A 20,648-nucleotide genomic window follows, 5' to 3' on the forward strand; every position below is an offset into this window, starting at 1 on the left:
TGGTAACGTGCGTTTAGTTTTCTTCTTTTTCTCCATGGTTATTGCATGGACTTGTCACGCACTTAGAGGTGGGAATACAGGATTGTAGGTATAAAGCTCTGTCATCAGACGATGGGACCCTGGAGTAGAGACAGGAACTGGTTGGAAAGTGGGTTATCTTGCATTGCCTTACAGTCAAGAATTCAAGAGTTCACACATTCTGCCATTTATATTCCAGTCCGAACCTCTGCTGCTCCTTTTGGCAAAGCTCTTTCGCCTGCTGGGGTAATGTCCTTCACGTACTGTGTACTTCCTCCTCTGCGCCGTCCCTCCTGCTTAGAGCATGCTCCTCTTTCTTTCTGTTGGCCGATGCCCTGCTCTTTTTTCATTGACCAGTTGAAATCTCATCTCTTTCAGGAAGGCTTAAAGCCTGTCCTTCCCTTGAAACTTACATTTCTGCCACTTCATGTTGTTCTTAATTCCTTGATTTATTTGCCTTTAATTAAATCATTTGAGACCAAGGATTACATCTTCTATGTCTTCATATTTTTAACATCCAGCACTTAGTGGGTGCTTAATAAATGCCTATCGATGATTGACAGGTCCTGGGGGAGCTTAGACCATGCCCTGGGAAAGCTAGCCCTGTCAGCTGCATGCCAAGCATAGCAGGACTGTCAAAATCTCTACCTCTGTGTTTTGTTTTTTTTTTTAATGGCTGCCTTCTGATTGGCTCTGTTCTCAGCCTTCTTATTTCTGGTTTCTTCCACCTACTCACTGACAGTCTTTTGTTTGCTCACACATTGCCAACCATCGTCTTCCTCCTGACGCTGATCGTTCAGTTCCTAATGACTCTCAACAGTGGAGTTCTGTTGTTCCCTTGCCTGCAGATCAGGCGTGCCCTGGATCTAGTTTCCAAAATACCTGCCCACTGCAGCTTCCCTGGTTTGAAGGACTGACAATTATGATGATGTGTGTATCTCATCTGTAAAATGGAGATGATACTACTTCATATAGTCACGGGAAGTTACTGATAACGCTGAAGCTTTATCATAGCACACAAAATATAATAGACACTTAATAGAATGTTAAGATGTTAAGCCTTATTATTAACTTTTTCTGTATTCTTATTCTTTCTCATACCTGAGATTACTTGCTCTAAACCTCACAGATCATGTCTAGTCCCTCCTCCCCTTTTTACTTTTCTGTCTGGGTCTAAGGAAGGAAATATTTCATTTCTTTAAAAATCCCTTGCCCTTGTCTTCTCCCTTCATATTTTTTGATGAGAAGTCTGCTGTTATTCTTATTTCTCTTTCTCTGTGTGTCTGTCTTCTCTGGCTGCCTTCAAGATTTTTTTCTTTATTTATCTGCTCCAGGTTCTCTGAGATTCTTGGATCTGTGGTTCGATACTTTCCATTATTTTTGGAAACTTTTCAGTTATTATCTCTTCATCCTGTATGCTATCTACAAGAAACGCACTTTAAATATAAAGACGTAGAAGGGTTTAAAGTAATATAATGAAAATGTGTATCATTCTAATGCTAAGCCATTAGGCTGGGCTGGTTTCTTTCAGGCAGCATGTAACTAAGTCTTCGTTTTCTACCTGATCTGACTATCTCTACCTTTTAATTGGGGTGTTTAGATGATTTTACATTTTTAAATAGAACCTTAATTTTAATTTTTAGTTGTGGTAAAAATGCATAACATAGAGTTTATCATCATAACCATTTTGACTGTATAGCTTAGTAGTGTTAAGAATATTCACATTGCTGCACTGCTGGTGGGAATGCAGTTTGGTGCAGCCACTGTGGAAAACAGCATGGAGATTCCTCAAAAGACTAAGAATAGACTTACCATATGGAGGAATCCCGCTGCTGGGCATGTATCCAGAAGGAGCCCTACTTCAAAAAGACACCTGCACCCCAATGTTCATAGCAGCACTATTTACAATAGCCAAGACATGGAAACAGCCTAAATGTCCATCAACAGATGACTGAATAAAGAAGAGGTGGTACATTTATACAATGGAATACTACTCAGCCATAAAACCCAACAACATAATGCCATTTGCAGCAACATGGCTGTTCCTGGAGAATGTCATTCTAAGTGAAGTAAGCCAGAAACAGAAAGAAAAATGCCATAAGAGATTGCTTATATGTGGAACCTAAAAAAAAACAAACAACAAAAATCCAAAACAGAAACAGACTCATAGACATAGAAGACAAACTTGCGGTTGCCAAGGGTGCGGGGGTGGGAAGAGACAGACTGGGATTTCATAGTTTGTAGATACTGACAGGCATATGCAGAATAGATAAACAAGATTACACTGTATAGCACAGGGAAATATATACAAGATCTTGTGGTAGCTCACAGCAAAAAAAAAATGTGACAATGAATATATGTATGTTCATGTATAATTGAAAAACTGTGCTCTACGCTGGAACTTGACACAACATTGTAAAATGACTATAACTCAATAAAAAAATGTTTAAAAAAAAGAAAAGGAAAAAGATGGAGATAACATACCATGTTCTCAGAGGGAAAGAATTATTAGAATAAAAATGTCAATTTCCTCAATATTAATCAATAAATATATTTCAAGTGCAATTTTTAAAAAAAGAACAGTCACAATGCTGAGCAACAGATCTCCAGACCTTTCTCATTTGACAAAATGGAATCCCTATACCCATTAAACAAGACGCCTCATTCCCTCCTCCTCCCAACCCTTGGTAAAACTACTATTCTATTTCTATTTCAATGAGCGTGACTGCTTTAGATACCTTACGTAAGTGGAACTCCACAGTAGTTGTCCTTTTGTGAGTAGTTTATTTCACACTTGGCATAATGTTTTCAAGGTTCATCTAGGTCATGGCATAGGACAGAATTCCTTTTCTCTTTAAAGCTGAACAATATTCCCTTGTATAGATATATCCCATTTGGTTTATCCATTCATCTGTCAATGAACCATTGGAGGGCTTTTAGCTCTTGGCCATTGTGAGTAACATTGCTATTACCCTGAATGTGAAAATGGTCTCTTTAAGACTCTACTTTCAGTACTTTTGGATATATGCCCAGGATGGGATTGCTAGATTGTGTGGTCATTCTCCTTTTACTTTTTTTGAGAATTGCCATACTATTTTCCATAACGGTTGTACCATTCCATGATCCTACCAACAGTGTAAAATGATTGCAGTTTTTCCACATCCTTGCCAACACTTATGATTATTATTTTGATATTAGCTCTCCTGATGCAAGGGAGGTGATATCTGATTATGGTTTGACCTGCATTTTTCTAGTGATTAGTGATGTTAAGCATCTTTTCACGTGCTTGTTGGCCATTTGGATGTCATTTTTGGAGAAATGTGTATTCAAGTCCTTAACCCGTTTTTTTAATCAGGTCATTTGTTTTTATTTTTTGTGAGTTGTATGAGTTCTTCATATATTCTGGATATTAACCTCCTATTAGACATGATTTGAAAGTATTTTTCCCACTCTGTAGGTTGTCTTTTCAATCTGTTGATTGTTTGCTTTGTCATGTAGAGCCTTTTTTAAATATTCAGTTTGATGTCATCCTATTTGTCTATTTTTGCTTTTGTTGCCTATGTTTTTTGGTGTCATATCCAAAAAAATCATCACTTGGACCAATATCAGGGAGCTTTTTCCCTATATTTCCTTTTAGGAGTTTTATGGTTTCAGTAGGTTATGGGTTTTGGTCTTATGTTAAGTCTTTAATCCATTTGCAGATGATTTTTGAATATGGTGTGAGATAAGGGTCCAATTTAATTCTTCTGCAGGTAGATACCTAGTTTTCCCTCTACCACACGTTGAAGAGATTACCCTTTCCTCACTTTGTGTTCCTGGCGTTCTTGGGGAAGATTAGTTGACTATGTAGGCGAGATGGTACTTCTAGGCTCTCTTTCCTGTTTCGTTGGTCAGTATGTCTGTCTTTATGCCAGTACCATGCTGCTTTGATTACTGGAGCATTGTAATATATTTTGAAATCAGGGATTGTGATGCCTCCAGCATTGTTCTTGTGTAAGATTTCTTTTTGTGGTTATTTGGTGTCTTTTATAGTTCCATACAAACCTTAGGATTGGTTTTTTTTCCCCCTTTCTGTAAAGAATGCCATTGGAATTTTGATAAGGATTACATTAACTCTGTAGATCACCATGCAGAGTATGGACATATGAATAATATGGCTTCTTCCATTCATGAACACAATATGTTAATTTCTTATACTAACTTCAATCAGTGGAGCTAACCTCAGGCTCTGGCATCATGTTTTAAGAAGGATTCTGAACCTCTACCTAGACTGAGAGCAACCAATAGAGCTCTATGATTGATTGGAGATGTCTGATACGGGTGGAGGATAAGGCAGTTGTGAAATGTTTGCCATATATTTGACATTCCTGGTTTAGGCAAAACATCTCACTGAAACTTAGTATTGTTGAGCAAAGTTGACCTTTGGACTTGCCTTCAAATCTTGGCTCTAAAAATGAGTAGCTATATGATATCGGGCAAAGTAATATTTCTGAGGTTTACGCACCTGTAAAGTGGAAATCCTACTTTAACGAATTTTTACTACATCTAGAGCTATATCCAGTTTGAAGGCAGGTGCTGTGGGCTGACTTGAAGCTCCTTTCCCAAGAAAGTTGCAGAATCTCAGGAAGAAAACAGGAAATTCTAGAAGAAACTCACTAACATACCCTACGTTCATTTTTTTTGCTGTTGGAATTTAACAGCTTCAAACAGCGCCCACTTATTTGTTCATCATTCTGTGGTGTAGACATCCAGCCTGGGCTCTGCTGGGTTCTCTGTTCAGGGTATCACAGTGCCGAAATCAAAGTGTAGGCTAGGGTGGACTCTGATCTGGAGGTTATGGGAAAAAATCAACTTCCCAGTTTATTCAGATTGGCAAAACCCGATTCCTCCTAGCCGTAGGTCTGAGGTCCCCATTTTCTTGCCGGCTGCAGCTGAGGTCTGCTCTCTGCTGTGAGAAGCTGCCCGCATTCCTTCTCTTGTGCCCTCCATGTTCAAGCTGACAAGAGCACAGCAAATCCTTATTCCTCAAGTCTCTCTGACTTCTTTTTTTGCTTTAATGGGCTCGGGTCATTAGGTCAGGCCTAGATGGATAATCTGGATAATCTCCATATCTTACAGCCAGTGGATTTGGGACTTTAAAAATATCTGCAAAGTACCTTTGTAGCAGCACGTACGAAGTGTTCAAAGAACCTCATCCTTAGGGCATGCATATATCAAGGTTGGTCTTTAGAATTCTGCCTACTACATGCCCTAATTTGAAGGGTCAAGGGATACCTGTCACTTGGTATTCCTTTTACCAGTGAACGACAATACAGAGAGCAGTGGGAGGAACTGGGGGCCAGGGTCTCTGCGCTGCTCTATCAGGCAGGAAGCCAAAGGGGCCCTAGGGCTTTCTCTGACACAGGGGGCAGCTGCTCCAGAAAAAGAAAAATCAAAAAGCCAGGAACAGGTACCTGGGAAACTTGGGTTGAGGTCAAACCAAAGATAAGATTTACTGGAGAAAGCTGTCTCTTCACTCTGTAGCTTCACCACAACAAGCAGAAGAAGCTGCACAGGAATAATTTTTCCTCCTGGGGCTCCCCATGGATTTTCCCCCCCAGGCTTCTGTATCTCCGGGTGGTAATGAAGAGTATTGTCAACCTGTCTTTTAGTTTACGATCTGTGATGAGAACTCTATATAAACTAAAGGAACATTGGAAGGGCACAGGAGAATCTGCCGATTCCAGGGCCAGATAGAATAATTGTCCTTGCTCAAGGATGTGTAAACAGGAAAAAGCTAATCTGAGAATGTAAAAAGAGACAAAAGTACAAACTAAGGCTTTCATAGCACTCAAGTTGCATGGGAATGCTTGGTATTGTTTTGAGAAATAGTTACCATCATGGAACAGAGAAAGAAATTTTAAATAGGACTTGCTTTGTCTCTCAATAAAATTCAAGAAGCTATGGACCAAATCAAAGATAAAAGATGATGAGAAAACACATTAATATGAAATGGACCGACAAGTGACAGAAAGAAATATGGGAATGCTTATGATACTGGGAAGTATTGAAGGAAAATAAAAATGCATCCAAAATGGTCACGTATTAGAATAGTAAGATAAATAAATTGCCGTAAGTAGATTATTTAAGCCAAGTGTAATACAAGCTTAAAGATTCTTCCAGACTGAAGAGGGAAATGAGAAATAAAAAATTGAAAGTAAACAATGAATGAATAGACTGTATATTGTACTAATATGTATTCTTTAGGTACAGATAATAGAAATTCATCTCAAAAAAATTTCAGCATCAAAGGGAATTCATGCGCTCACATTACCAGGAGTCTAAGAGTGTTTTTGGCTTCAAGTCTCTAGGTTGCTGTTCCATAATGATCTATCTTACAATGTTTCTGTAGTCACTTTTATTATTTTGTTTTCCTTTAAGGCATTGAGCTATACATTCATTTTTAAAGGGATATTTGTTTACTTATTTATGCATTACTCATTGACAATAGTGAATGCAGTTACAGTAGGTCTCAGAAAAGTCTATGGGGAGACTTACTTTCTATAAATTTTCTTGAAGACCAAATGTAATTCTCTCTCCACATTTTAGTTCCTACTTTCCTATTATGTTTTGAGAATTTGCCGCTGGATTTTGGACTCTTTTTTTCATTGTGATAAGAATGGCAGTTTATTACTGTGCAAATTCTGTGTGATCATGATGCATTTCTTTCTGGAAATCAGGAGGACACATGCAGTGAGCAGATCTTGTCGCTCTGATTACCTGGTATGAAAGCTCAAAGCTGGCTGGAGAGAGTGTAGCCACCAGGTGGTGCTCTTGGTTCTTGCTACTTTCATTCTACAACCTTTCTGCAAAAACATAGACTTGCACAAAAGAGGTTGCTGCACCAGAGCTCTCACAATTGATGATTAGGGATGGGGTTGCTATGGTGATGGTGGGGGGTACATCTTGGGATGTTGATAGCTTTGTATGAGCCAATGCCTATAAGCTATCAGATTGCTTTCTTTGATGATAATGGCTCACCTAGCAAGGTCATGAAAATCCTTTAAAATTGTGCAAACTGCAGTGGTCGCTAACCTTGCTGTTTTTCTGTGCTTTGTGGGCTATCGCTGGGGTGTTGAGAATGACAGAATGTACTTGTTTTAACATGTTTCTCTTACTCCACATTGGATTTTTGACATTTTCCTTGTTTGTTTGTTTTCTCCCCATCACTAGCCTTTCTCAATGTGTTTTTCATAAAAATACTCCATGAAGAAAGACTTTATGCTCTACCAGGCTCAGGAGAGATTACGTGCTAACTGCTCCTGGGGATTCACAATATCTACCAGAGTATGGAAATCTATGCTAAGTCCTGTTTCATTTCCCAAAGGTCGTGTGACAATCAAACCAGTCTTAGTGGAATATTCATTAACATTTAGGGATTCTTCCCTCATTTTCCCCCTAAGATGTTAATGAATATTTCATTAAAAATGGGTTCGATTTTAGTAATTTATATGTTAATATAGGTGTGTTCTTTTCTGTGGCACAGGTCCAGAAAAGGCTTCGTGTCTAACGGAGGCTCAATGAATATTCATTGTTATTTAGGGGCTCCTAAGAAATATTTTGAATTGAATTATCTATCCATGGATACTACTGATTGCAATTCGTCTTTAGAAACAAATTTTAACCCTAAGTTTTAGTGGGAAAATGATTCCAACACCAAGATGCGGCCAACAGCATTAGCAATAAGTCATTTAGAACTTAGCACCAAATTCTGACCACGCTCTCATGAACACACTTTGGCCTCTACTCACCAGTTATTTTTCATTTTATTGCATTTTCTCAATGTTTTAGGATCAATATGTTGCTAGCAATTTTTCAGAGAGACACCATTTCCCCTGTGAATAATCATTTGTGGTTGATCGTAAAACATAACCTATAAAAGCCCACAAAAATGCAAAAACACTGAAACATTTGCTCGTCTCCCCAGGGAGTCATCCTTACTAACATTTTATTGTGTACACGTCCCTGCGTCTCTTGCCTGTTTTGGAAATGTTGCGCATGTCTGAACTCCCACTACCGTAAAAAGAACAACAGCCTTGTATTGGGCACACCTGGGGGAACCTTATTTGTTGCAACCTGCATCAGGACACCAAACGGAAAGTCCTCTGACTCCTTTCCTCTGAGTAACTCTGTGCGGCACCCATTGAAGGGGATTCTTCTGCAAATAATGTAGCCTTTTCTTGACTTTGGATTTAAACAAATCCAGGCTCGATAACCTTTTTCTATTCTTTACAAGTTGTGCAAAATGGGGGAGGAGGTACCTCTGAGCCTCCATTTTCTTATCTTTGAAATATGGGCAATAAAACCCACCAAATAGGTTACTTCGAGAATCAAATGTGACAATGTATGTGATGAAGCAGCAAAGTGTCTGTCATAGAGGTAAGTACTCCATAAAGGTCATTTCTCCCATTGCCTTCTTACTTTTTTCATTGCTTTCTTTTCTACCAATGTCACTGGCAATAAGAAAATTATGGAAGCTAAGGATATGGGTGGGGATAGAGCAATGGCAGAAGACACAACCATGCGCTAAATATTTGTGTCCCCCAAAATTTACATTTTGAAAATCTAATGCCCAAGGCGATAGTATTAGAAGGTGAGACCTTTTTAAGGTAGGTCATGGGGGCAGAGAGCTCATAAATGGGATTACTGAAGCAACTTCTGGGGAAAGGATTGAAGACATATTTGAAAACTATCTTGAAATACTGGTCTTAGGACAATGGAAAAGCATTTAAAATAGCCTCATTTATGTGCAGAGTTTTTCTGAAACTTTGCTGATTGCTCACTGATAAAAGTTGCACACTTGATTGAACTTGGACCTTGGTCTTTACTTTAAGAAGAAATGCAGTGAGTGTAAATCACATGCTATAGCTTCTGGGAAGGGGGCTCAAGGTTTCTCTCTAAGTCACTCCACTCCCAGGAGGATTTGGCTGTACTAGTCAGGAGTCTGGGAACACCACGCCCCTGGGTGGGCTTTTCACGAGAGGGGACAGAGGTTAAAAATTCTTTCATCCATCCACTTTTTTCCCTTGGCTTTTAGAATCTCTTTGCCCATTTGGATGGCTGTTTCTTTTTTTGAAATTAGTTTCAGATGGTGAAGTAATAGGGCAGTCTGGGACATTTTTCATCATGGCAGGGCACATTTCACTGTCACCATTTAAACCACTTGGGAACCAAAGTGGGACCAAAGTGAGGAGGGTCATTGGGAAGCCCATAGATCTGGCTTTAATATGTCAGTGGTCTTCAAACTGTGGTCCACAGAACACTAGTCACCCTCAAATCATTTTGGGAGAGTCTGTGAAATCACAATTATTTTCATTTTAATACCAAGATATTATTTATCTTTTCAAACGTGTTGACATTTGCACCAATGGTACAAAATTAGTGGGGCTTAAAATTCTGGTGCTTTAGCACAAATCAAAGCAATGTCTCCGAATTATATTCATAGCCACTGATTCTTCACTACTTACTACACTCTTAGCCAAAAAAAAAAGCCAGTTTTAATTAAGAATGTCCTTGATGAAGTAGTAAAAGTTATTAATTTTATTAAATCTTGATTCTTGAATACACTTGAAAGAATGAGTGAGACAAACTATGGTTACCAAGAGCTGAGTATATACAAGTTTTTTTTTTAATTTTCTTGAATTTCTTCACCCTCATGACTCCAAGGAAAACAACTGACTGGATTTTTTTTGCCAATGATGAAGTTCAAACTCTCAAAAGAATATTAGATGTTAGGAAATTAGAGTTTTGAAAAGCTTGCATCCATCACTGTTAGCTGGACAGTCCCCAATCTTAAAGGCATTTACAATAAGTGGTGATATTAATAAATGTGACAATGAGTGTGTATATGTCCATGTATGACTGAAAAATCGTGCTGAACACTGGAATTTGACACAACATTGTAAAATGATTATAAATCAATAAAAATGTTAAAAAAAGAAAAAAATGTGATTTTTTGATATTGTAATATTGAAATGTGTCAACATTTGGAAGATGTGCATGCAATAGTGAACCAACATTTTCTAAATGACCATTTCGTGATGTTACAAAGTTCATGTGTGAGTAAAAGATCCATTGGAAATGTAAGAGAGATCCATGGATTATTTATTTATTTATTTGTTTATTTATTTATTTATTATTTATTAACTTTTTAAAACTTTTTTATTGATTTATAATCATTTTACAATGTTGTGTCAAATTCCAGTGTTCAGCACAATTTTTCAGTCATACATGGACATATACACTCTCATTGTCACATTCCTTTCTCTGTGAGCTACCATAGATCTTGTATATATTTCCCTGTGCTATACAGTATAATCTTGTTTATCTATTCTACAAGTTTGAAATCCCAGTCTATCTCTTCCCACCCCCCCCCACCCCCTTGGCAACCACAAGTTTATATTCTGTGTCTGAGTCTGTTTCTGTTTTGTATTTATGTTTTGTTTGTTTTGTTTTTGTTTTTGTTTTAGATTCCTCATATAAACGATCTCATATGGTATTTTTCTTTCTGTTTCTGGCTTACTTCACTCAGAATGACATTCTCCAGGAACATCCATGTCGATGCAAATGGCGTTATGTTGTCGGTTTTTGTGGCTGAATAGTATTCCATCATATAAATATACCTCATCTTCTTTATCTAGTCATCTGTTGATAGCCATCCAGGCTGTTTCCATGTCTTGGCTATTGTAAACAGTGCTGCTATGAACATTAGGGTGCAGGTGTCATTCTGAAGTAGAATTCCTTCTGGATATATGCCCAGGAGTGGGATTCCCAGGTCATATGGTAAGTCTATTCCTAGTCTTTTGAGAAATCTCCATACTGTTTTCCGCAGTGGTTTTCCTTGCTTCCCTCTCCCACTCTTAATGATTTCCATGTCTTCTTTTATGATTTTGTGTTTATTCTATTTGGAATTCATGGTAGTTATCTCCTTTCCAGTTATGAGTTTCTCATTTTTATAGCATCCTGCTTCTTTTCTATTTAGAGTAGACCTGTGAATATTTCTTTTAGCATGGGTTTAGTGTTGCTAAACTCTTCTAGTTTTTGCTTGTCTGTGAAGTTCTTTATTTCTCCTTCTATTCTAAAGGATAGCCTTGCTGGATAGAGTATCCTAGGCTGCATCTTTTTTTCATTCAGGACTTCGAATATATCTTGTTCATTCCCTTCTGGCCTGTCGTGTTTGTGTAGAGAAATCAGCTGAGAGCCTTATGGGGGGGTTCCCTTGTAATTCACTCTTTGTTATTCTCTTGCTGCCTTCAGGATCCTTTCTTTATCCTTGACTCTGGCCATCTTGATTATGATATGTCTTGGTGTGGGTCTGTTTGTGTTCTTCCTGTTTGGGACCCTCTGAGCCTCCTGTACTTGGCTATCTGATTCTTTCTTTAGGTTTGGGAAGTTTTCAGTCATGGTTTCTTGAAATACCTTTTCAATCCCCTTTGTTCTTTCTTCCCCTTCTGTAACCCCTATTATGTGTAGATTGGCATGCTTTATATTATCCCATAGGTCCCTTATATTGTTTTCATTGTTTTTTATTTGTTTTTCTCTCAGCTGTTCTGATTGGGTGCTTTCTATTGTCCTGTCTTCTAGGTCACTTACTTATTCCTCTGCATTGTCTGGCCTGCTTTGTACAGCCTTTAGGTCAGCTCTCATCTCAGTAAATGAGTTTACTATTCTACTTGGTTCTTCTTTATAGCTTCTACTTCATTTTTGTCATATTTTATATCTCTAAACACTATTTCTTTTAGTTCCTTGAGTACTTTGATCAGTCCCTTTTTGAAATCTTGATCTAGTAGGCCATCAACATCTGTTTCCTCAATCGTGCTTTCAGGGGATTTCTCTTGATCTTTTAATTGGGAATGGTTCCTCTATGTCTTCATATTGCTCATATCTCTCTGACACTGTGGCTTAAGGAGTATCAGTTATCTAGTTCTCCTGGAGACGGTGTTCTCTTAATGATTTTATTGAGAGGTCTTTGTTCTTTACCCTGTTTTGCAAACTCAGCTTGCTGTTCCCAGAGGCCCTCTGTTGGCGCCCTCATCTGTGCTGCTCCCAGTGGCTGTCGGCTAGCAGATCGCACCCCCTCCTAACACTGGGTCAGGAGCTGAGCTCTTACCCGGTGGGCAGGTGGGTCACTCCCCCTCCCGATGCCGCAGTCTGATGCTGCACTTCGGGGGGAGGCAGGTGGGCGGATTGTGCCCCCTCCCAGCACCGTGGTCAGGTTCTGTGTTCCTGCCAGGAAGGCAGGAGGCTGTCTGCCCTCTCCTGCTGCCGGTCACTCCGCTGCTCTGTGCAGCTGCCCTCTCTGCCTCGGGTGGGCACTCCGAAGGCGGGCTTGGGGAGGACACCAGAACCTCCCTGCCCCGGCTCTGTGCCAAAACTCAGCTCCTTGTTTGTCTTGGTGGTGCAAGTTCTCTGAGGTGCCAGGGCAGAAAGATCCTATCTGCCTCGGGCTATAAACAAGTCTCAGTCCTGCCTAGGAGGTTGTGGAGCCCATGGGTGCGGATTCAGGGCTCCACACAGGAGGAGGTGGTGGCTGTGGCTGTGCCCACCTCTCTTCTCGCGAGAAGCGCCAGTAATGGTGGCTCAGGTCTGAGGAGACAAAGGCCATGGCGCCCCTCCCCCCAGGGCACACCAGCCATGTTGCTTTGCTTTTTTTCCCATAATTTATGGGGAATCCAGGTTGTTCTGCTCCGTATCCCCTCCCGGCCACGGCGTGAGGTCCCCTGCAGTCCCCCAGGGCCGCCTCAGTGCAGCTGCCCCCATCCTCCACCCGGCTCTGGTGGCCCGGCCCGGCCCCAGCTGCCAGCCCGCATCTCGGGCTGGGTGTCGCGGGGACCCTTTGTGCCCGTTTAACTCAGTTCTGTCATTCAAGGGGTGCTCGGGGCAGATCTGAGCCTTGGAGGCTCCCCCTCCATCCCGCTGGCCTCTCTGCTGGGGAGGGGAGGCCCAGAGAATGAGCATTAGTCCTCCTTTGCTGCTTCCTCCCCCTGGGACCGATCCCGCACTGTTTTGCTTTTTCTTATTTCTTTTTTCATTTTCTCCTACCAGATTTTTGGTGTTTTTGTCTTTTGAAGCAGGCAATGTTCTTTCGGAGTTCGGCAGGTGCTCAGGTTGTCTGAGTGGTCTGTAGATGTGAGTTTTGGTGTATTTGTGGGAGAGGGTGAGCTACAAGCATCCTTCTACTCCGCCATCTTGCTCCCTGTTGTTTTTTAAGTTATATCAGTGAACAAAACGTTTATCAACAAAATATCATATCTTACTTTGCTTTAGGAAACTACCACTTGTTGAATTTTTATGTAGTACTAAGAAGAGTGTGAACAATTATCTGAAAAGACCACTAAAGTACTCCTTCCACTTCCAAGTAAACATCTGTTTGAGGTGAGAGTTTCTTTTTTCATGAAGTTTAATTAAAGCAACATATTGCAACAGATTGAATGCAGAAGCAGATCCATGAATCCAGCTGCTTTCTAGATAGATATTAGAGATTTGAAATAAATGTGAAACAATGCCACATATTTGTCTTTGTTTTAGAAACTATAGTCATATTTCTTAAAAATATGTTATATGTTTATATGTGATAGGTTTATTGTTATTCCTTTTAAAATGAATTAGTACATATTTTAGAATTTTCTTAGTCTCGAGCTCTAGTTTGGTAAGTATCCGTGAAGGTAGCTCTTATAAGCAAAGCTTTCCAGAGTCATGAATCAGTTTTAAAAATATAAAGAAGTCCAAAGACCAAAAATTTTGAGGGTTTGGTATAGGTTACATATGTTGTGTGGGTCCAGTTCACCAAAGCTGTTAGATGATGCTAGAGTTTGGGTCCAAAGCTCTAACTAGTAATAGACTTTTTTTTTTCCATTTATAATGTCCCCTGTATGTGTAAGAATGTGTCAATAAATACCAATTTGGAGGTACCAACATGTATAATGATCTTTCAGGACCTTGATTTAAGAGACATGGGTCTTAAATTCAGAAGCATCTATTGGTTACCAGATACATCAGAACCTGCCTCGATTGTGTGAGAATTTAGGTGGGGCTCAATCGCATGCTCCTTTTATAACCAGGGTTATTGTTAATTCCCTCATGGGCGCCAGGACCAAAGGTCCTGAAATGAAATGTATTTGTAGCCTGAAGATGGTGCCTTCTGATGAAGAGTTGGAATTAGGGCTAAATTTGATATGTAAAATTGGATTGAAACATTTAATACCTGTATCTAATTGTTCTAACAGAAGGAAAACTTTTGTTGCTATGTAAGTGCCTTTAGAAAGTCAGATGGCAAGTTCTGAATTTAAACTTGACCCTCTATCTTGGTTTGACTATCTGTTAAATGTTCATGAAATCCACTCACTCTAAATCCAGAAGACACTTAAGAAACTTCCCAACCACAGCATCCCCAGGCATTTACTGACATGCTTTTCTGTGGACTCTCACTTGTGAAGTTTGCGAAGAAGTATTTTCAGATTGTTCTGTCACTTGATAGTCCCCATTGGGAAGGATAATGTACCTTCAGAGGGCTGGGAAACAGCGCAGTCATGCCTGCCCTGCTAGGAAGTGGTAGCCAAGGCAACAGATAGAACCATGAGGGTGGAATCCTGTCTGGGAAATAGCAGATTGAGGGGAACTTGTCTGTGGAGTTCCTGGGGGCTCACTGGGGGCAATGCTAGTTCAAGTTTAAATCTCCTCTTCGCTGGATAGTCTCCCTTTCCCACTTGCATTAGTTCTCTTCTTAGAGTTGCTGGAGCTTTGTTGAAAACATGGGTGATGGGCTTCAGTGGGATCCCCCTGAGCCCAGAGATGCCCCTGTGTCCCCAGACTCATATCTTGGGCAGAAGCAGGCTATGGAATCCTCCTGCGTCTTTCAGTTACCCAGTGATGGACGGGTCATGCCTGGAGATCTCGAGCTGATGACTGGGGATCTAGAGGGGTGAATTGCCCAAGCTGTAGAATGATCCTGTACTCCCTCGGACTGCAGCCCTGCCCCCTGGCTTTCTGCCACAATGCATCTGTGTCGAAGACTAAATCATTCACTCCTAGCCCTGGAACGTGATGATAGAGCATTGAAGTAGTAGTTATGGTCTATTCTCATTTCTGCCCTAAGAGCTGTGTGTTTTTGACCAACTCATAGAACCTTTCTGAGCACATTGTCCTCATCTGCATATGAATGACTTGGGTTCACATCACTAAATTCTCTTCTGGCTGGAGCATTCAGGAGACTGTCTCCCAGCCACAAGCAGGAATGGTCCTCAAGGCAACAAATAAATACAAGCAATCACTTTCATGCCTTCCTTAAACAACCCTTGTCTTGGTGTGTTTTCCCGTGAATAAGGAAAAAAGTCACTCTCACAGGCTCTGAGATGGCATCTAAGTGGACAAAGTGTTGGAGAACATGTAGAGATCAGCCAGTAGCAGATTTGCTTGGGTAGAAACATAGTAGTTTGTTGAGGGCTTCCTGTGTATGTAGAACTCTTCTAAGTACTTTAGGTGGCAAACTCATCTAAGGTTCATGTAAAGTCTTTGAGATAAATAGCATCTATCACCCCCACTTTACAGATGGGAAAAATGTGGCACAGAGGTTACATAACTTGTCCAAGATTACACAAGAAACAGGAGGCAGACCTAGGACACAAAGTTCTGCAATCTAGCTTCCAAGTCTAGACTCTTAACCACTACCACCCCAATCTCTTGGTTCACATCTGTCTTCCTAAGGCACCATTACTTTGGCTTCATATTCAAACTCTCCTTCTATGCCTAACCCTGGTACGTGAGTGTCCTGTCTGAATATCTTCCCAAGATTATCTCTCTGCCCTTCCCACATCTCAGCCCATGTATGACGAGTGTCATTCTGTCCACACATGTAATACATATACATATCATGTATTGCTCAGGACTTTTGTCATTTGGGATGGACAGTTAGCCATTGGCCTCCCTGTGGGGGTAACTCTGGACTGCATACCCACTCTAATTGCAGCATTTAATTTTAGGTGGAACAGGAATATCTCTTTATGATATAGAATTTTTTGGTTCTTTTCTTTTTCTGTGTGTGTATGATGAAAAAATGCAACTCTAAAGTCTCAAAAAAGGATTGACTATCTTTCCAAGAGATCAATAAATTAATACATTCACTTTAGGTAGCTTCTGGCTTTCACTATCTCATTAAATAATTCATGGTTTTACTCTTTCTCATTTAACTCGACTTTTCAATTATATAAACACTGATGATATTAAGATGAAATCATACCTTCTAATCTTACATAATCATGCTCTCCTCCAGCCTTAAAGTTGTCATTCCACCTCCTTCCAATTAGACTACCCTTTATAGAAAAACTGTGGAAGTACCATGTCACAGACACTCTTATAGACTGTCAAAAAGCATTTCCTATTCAGACCGTGTGTTTGAAACTATCCCATTTCAGAGGTTAAAATGGTTGGCTATTTTGTAAATGAAAAGTAACTTCGGCAAAAAGAAACATGCAGGGTGGTTTATGGTTCCACGGTGAACGAAAGTAGCTCTTATTTTTGCTGATTTTTGAGTCTGCTGTAGGTTAGAGAAAAAACAACAGGGAAGACTTAAGTTGTTAGAGAAGATTCAGATTGCACATGTACCTGTTGTCAAGAACATTGGAAATCTCCAGTGGGATTATGCCCTCTGCATTATTCTTTTCCAGGGGTTCTCGATAGATGGGGCATTATGTTTCTCCCCATCGGGGGGGAATTGAGACATTTCTGTGGGATTCTGTGGTTTGTCACAATGACAGAAGATGTGCTACTAGCATTTACAGGTGGGATGGCTGGTTGTGGAGCCAGTTTTACAATGCCCAGGACGTCTTATATTTCTATAAACTATATTGAGTAATAATCCACGTGCCCTACATCGCCTGTTTAAAGTATACACATTCACAGAGTTATGTGACCATCACTACAATCATTTTAGAACATTTTCATTATGACAAAAGAACCCCTGCACTCATTATCAGCCATGTCCCAGGCACCGCCACCGCACCCCGCAGCTCTATGCTGCCATGAATCTACTTTCTGTGTCTGTAAATTAGCCTTTTGGGTACATTTCACATAAACGGAGTCACACAATATGTGGTCCCTTGTGACTCGCTTCTTGCCCTTAGCATAATGTTTTCAAAGTTCATCCATGCTGAAGCAGGTTCATTTCTTTTTACTACAGAATAACATTTCATTGTATGTCTATGTCATACTTTTTTAATCCATTCTTTAGCTAATGATCTTCTAGGTAGTCTCTACTTTTTAGCTAAAGATTGTGTCTACTACGAACATTTGTTTACAAATTTTTTGTGTGGACACGTGGTTTTCCTTCTCTTGGGCATATACCTAGGCGTACGATTGCTGGGTCGTTTTGTAACTCTGTGTTCGGTCTTTTGAAGAATGACTCGACTGCTTCCTAAAGAGGGTCCATCATTCTACAAGCCCTCCAGCAGTGCACGAGGGTTCCAGTTTCTCCACATTCTCGCCGACACTTGTTATCTGTCTTTTTGACTATCGCTGCACTAGTGAGTGTGAAGTAATACCTCGCTGTGGTTTTGACTTGCGTTTCCCTGATGGCTTAGTGATGCTGAGCATCTCTTCATGTGCTTATTGGCCATTTGTACGTATTCTTTGGAGAGACGTCTATTAAGTTCCTCTGCTAGTTTTTAAAATTGACTTCTTCGTCTTTTTATTGTTGAATTGTAGGACACCTTTGTATATTCTAGATACAAGTTTCTTGTCAGATATATGTCTTACCAAACTGTTTCATTCTGTTGGTTGCTTTTGCACTTTCCAGATGCTGTCCTTTTAACTTCTGGCACAGAAGTTTTTAATTTTGTCGATGTGAAGGCAGTCTTTGCACACCAAACTCTCCCACCAGCATGCCAATAGCATGAGCTCTGCCAAAGGTCAGGCTAAAGAGCAGCTGGTTTATATTGGTCTCAGACCAACAGTCTTGATGCTTATTAAAATCTTCAAATCCATAAAAGCCTATTTGGCCCTTTCCTCTTCCCAAATCTCACTAATGTTCTGTGTAAGACTTTGTTTCTGTTTCTCAGCAGTGAATAGTTCAGATTTAAGTGAGATTGTTCCCCTCCCCCCATATTTTATTTCTTTCTAAACCTCAGACTCGGGATTGGTCAGATTGACGTTTAGTTGCTAAGTGTCCCAGTGTGATTGTATTTTAGCATTTTCAGAACATGTGATATGTTTGGCAACATCTGTGCAAAAACCCACGGACATGACAAAAAGGACAAGAAATGCAACCTTACTAAACCTTGTCTATCTGAGAGGCTGAGGCAGGTAATAAAATCAGGGTCTGAACAGGGGAGGAGAGGAAAGATGATGAGAAGAGACAAAGGAAGGTAAAAGAAGTGGTGGATGAAGATGGAGAAGAAGGAGGGGTAGAACTGGAAGAAACAGAGGGGAAAAAAGAGAAAAACTGCTCTCAGGTAAGGTTGGTTCTTCTTAAATCGCTGCTCATTACCTCCCTTCCCACAGCACCCTGCGTACCTCTGCTTCTGAACGTACCACCGTCACCGTACAAAGAAGAGGACCTGTCTTTTCCCTTCAAGGGTATCAGAAAGCACAGAGTGTGGCTTTTCTTTTGTCTCCAGTCCTGATCCAGTGCACAGATAAGCAGACCTGAGGCATGACATATACAAGAGCCCCTGCACCGCGTGCTTTGTCACATGACTTGTAAGCATGCCAAGACAGGGGTCTAAACCCTGTGTGAGGTGGAGCTGGCCGGTGAGTGAGCTGAACTGACTGCATCTTAGTGTGCACTTGTTCTTGGCCAGTGATGTCTGCACTTCAAACAGCAGCTGTTAGAGTGAACTTTTATAAACTGGAATTTAATTGAAAGTAAAATCTATTACACATACTTAAAGGGAAAGTGGGCGATATGAAGATGGGTGGACTAGAGTATCATTCACAGTTTTTTTGTGTGTGTAATGCAATCATAGTATGATTGAGCTCAAGTATGCCATAAATTAGCAATCTTTGGTCAACAGAATGAGTAAATGGAAAATCTAAAGAGGCAATAACGAGAGAATTGTGTTGCTCCCTAACACCTTTACCTCTGTAATGCATTTTGAGTTCATTAGCTGAACGATCATTTGACAATATTGAGTGAGTGCTGCTGACACAGGCCACCTGACTCCCCTGGGGGCTTTGTCATTATCCTTCACAGGCTCTCCTTAGACACCTCTTGTTGTGAAATGATGATATCGAAATAGATTCGGCAACCATAATCCCCCAGGAAAAAGATTCCTGGGAAAGATGCTGACGTCTCTGTTTAAAAGAAAGTAAGACTGTGGGAAGTCCATCCATGGAAATGTTCCCACAAGAGATTAGTCACTGGATATACATGTTTAAAATGTTGTTATTTGTACTAATATTTCCCATCAATAAAAAAAAAATGTAACTGCTTCTGGTTCTCCTTGTTGCTTTCAAATCTGGTTTCTTACAATGGAGTCGAATGTCGATGAGGCTGAGCGAGGCGGAAACACATCTGTGCAGGCGGGCCAGCCTGGAGGACCAGTAAAGTGACAACCTGGATGGCTTCCAATGAAGCGTAATTACTTCCATTTAAGCATTCACTGTGTAAACAGCACACCACCTTCAGATATGAACTTGTCAACAATTACGTGTCTAAATGCTCCCCCATTTAGGCAGTGAGATGCAGTTATCACCCGTTGCAGGCCGGTCTCTTACTGGTGGCTCACACTCCTGCTTCATTGCTCTATTGATTGCAAGACAGTTAATCAGTGTTCTGAATCATAGCTCCATTTGGCAAAGCTGCTTAGAAATCAATCAAGAGCATAGCTCCAATTTAATTACAACTGCCCTTGTCTGAAATGTAGCAAAAGTGATGGGTTACCCTCTAATTTCCTAAAGTAAAGAACTTTTCACCTAAATGATGTCTGGACCATAGTTTTATATATACATACATCTTCACAGCCAGCAAGTAATGCTATCATTATTTTATTAATTAATTTGCTTCTTTAAGCCCCAAAGGAAGGCAAAGCACAATGAATAGCTCATAATAATCAGGATCCCTAAATTTAAGACTTAATTAACAGCTTTTCAGCATATGAGAGAGGCAGGCTTTGGAGCTGGGCAGTCTTAGGTTAAGAGACTAGGTCCACATAGATGAACAAGGCTCCCTCTTAGATCCTCTATTTTCTCAGTAGTAAAAATCTGTTAATTGTTGAAAGAACATGATTGTAGATATGTCATACTAACAGATGCACAAAAGACGTTACTTCTCTTTCATCTTTCCATAGTATTATTATGTGATTCTAAATCCCCCCCCCCACCACCTCTTGAGCAAGTAGTGGCATAGCTAGTCATGTCTGTGCACTGGCTAACATAATTTGTGGACTGTAATTTGTAGTTCTTAACCTCAAATATTTTCCTACCCTCTCCCATAGTCTGTTATAGTAAAACCACATAAAGTGAAGGTTTAACCCACGGGAACGTAATTGCACCCATGTGGGGTGGGAGGGAGTGTTGTTGGTGATTGCCATAGCCGTGCCCCTCCAAGAACTGATGCCCGCTCACCCCAAAAATGTACCCTGGGAGATGTAATCTACTCT

General features: G+C 40.3%; 1 long non-coding RNA gene across 1 annotated transcript; it reads left to right on the forward strand.

The window, feature by feature from the left end:
* The first annotated feature begins 10,801 nt into the window (after positions 1 to 10,801).
* LOC140690619 (uncharacterized) lies at positions 10,802 to 19,401 on the forward strand. The gene is made up of 4 exons (XR_012065908.1): positions 10,802 to 10,839; positions 13,324 to 13,431; positions 18,550 to 18,798; positions 19,241 to 19,401. It is a non-coding gene; the product is annotated as an uncharacterized lncRNA (long non-coding RNA).
* The last annotated feature ends 1,247 nt before the right edge of the window (positions 19,402 to 20,648 follow it).

This window comes from Vicugna pacos, chromosome 31 (assembly GCF_048564905.1).
Source record: "Vicugna pacos chromosome 31, VicPac4, whole genome shotgun sequence".
NCBI classification, from domain to species: Eukaryota; Metazoa; Chordata; class Mammalia; order Artiodactyla; family Camelidae; genus Vicugna; species Vicugna pacos.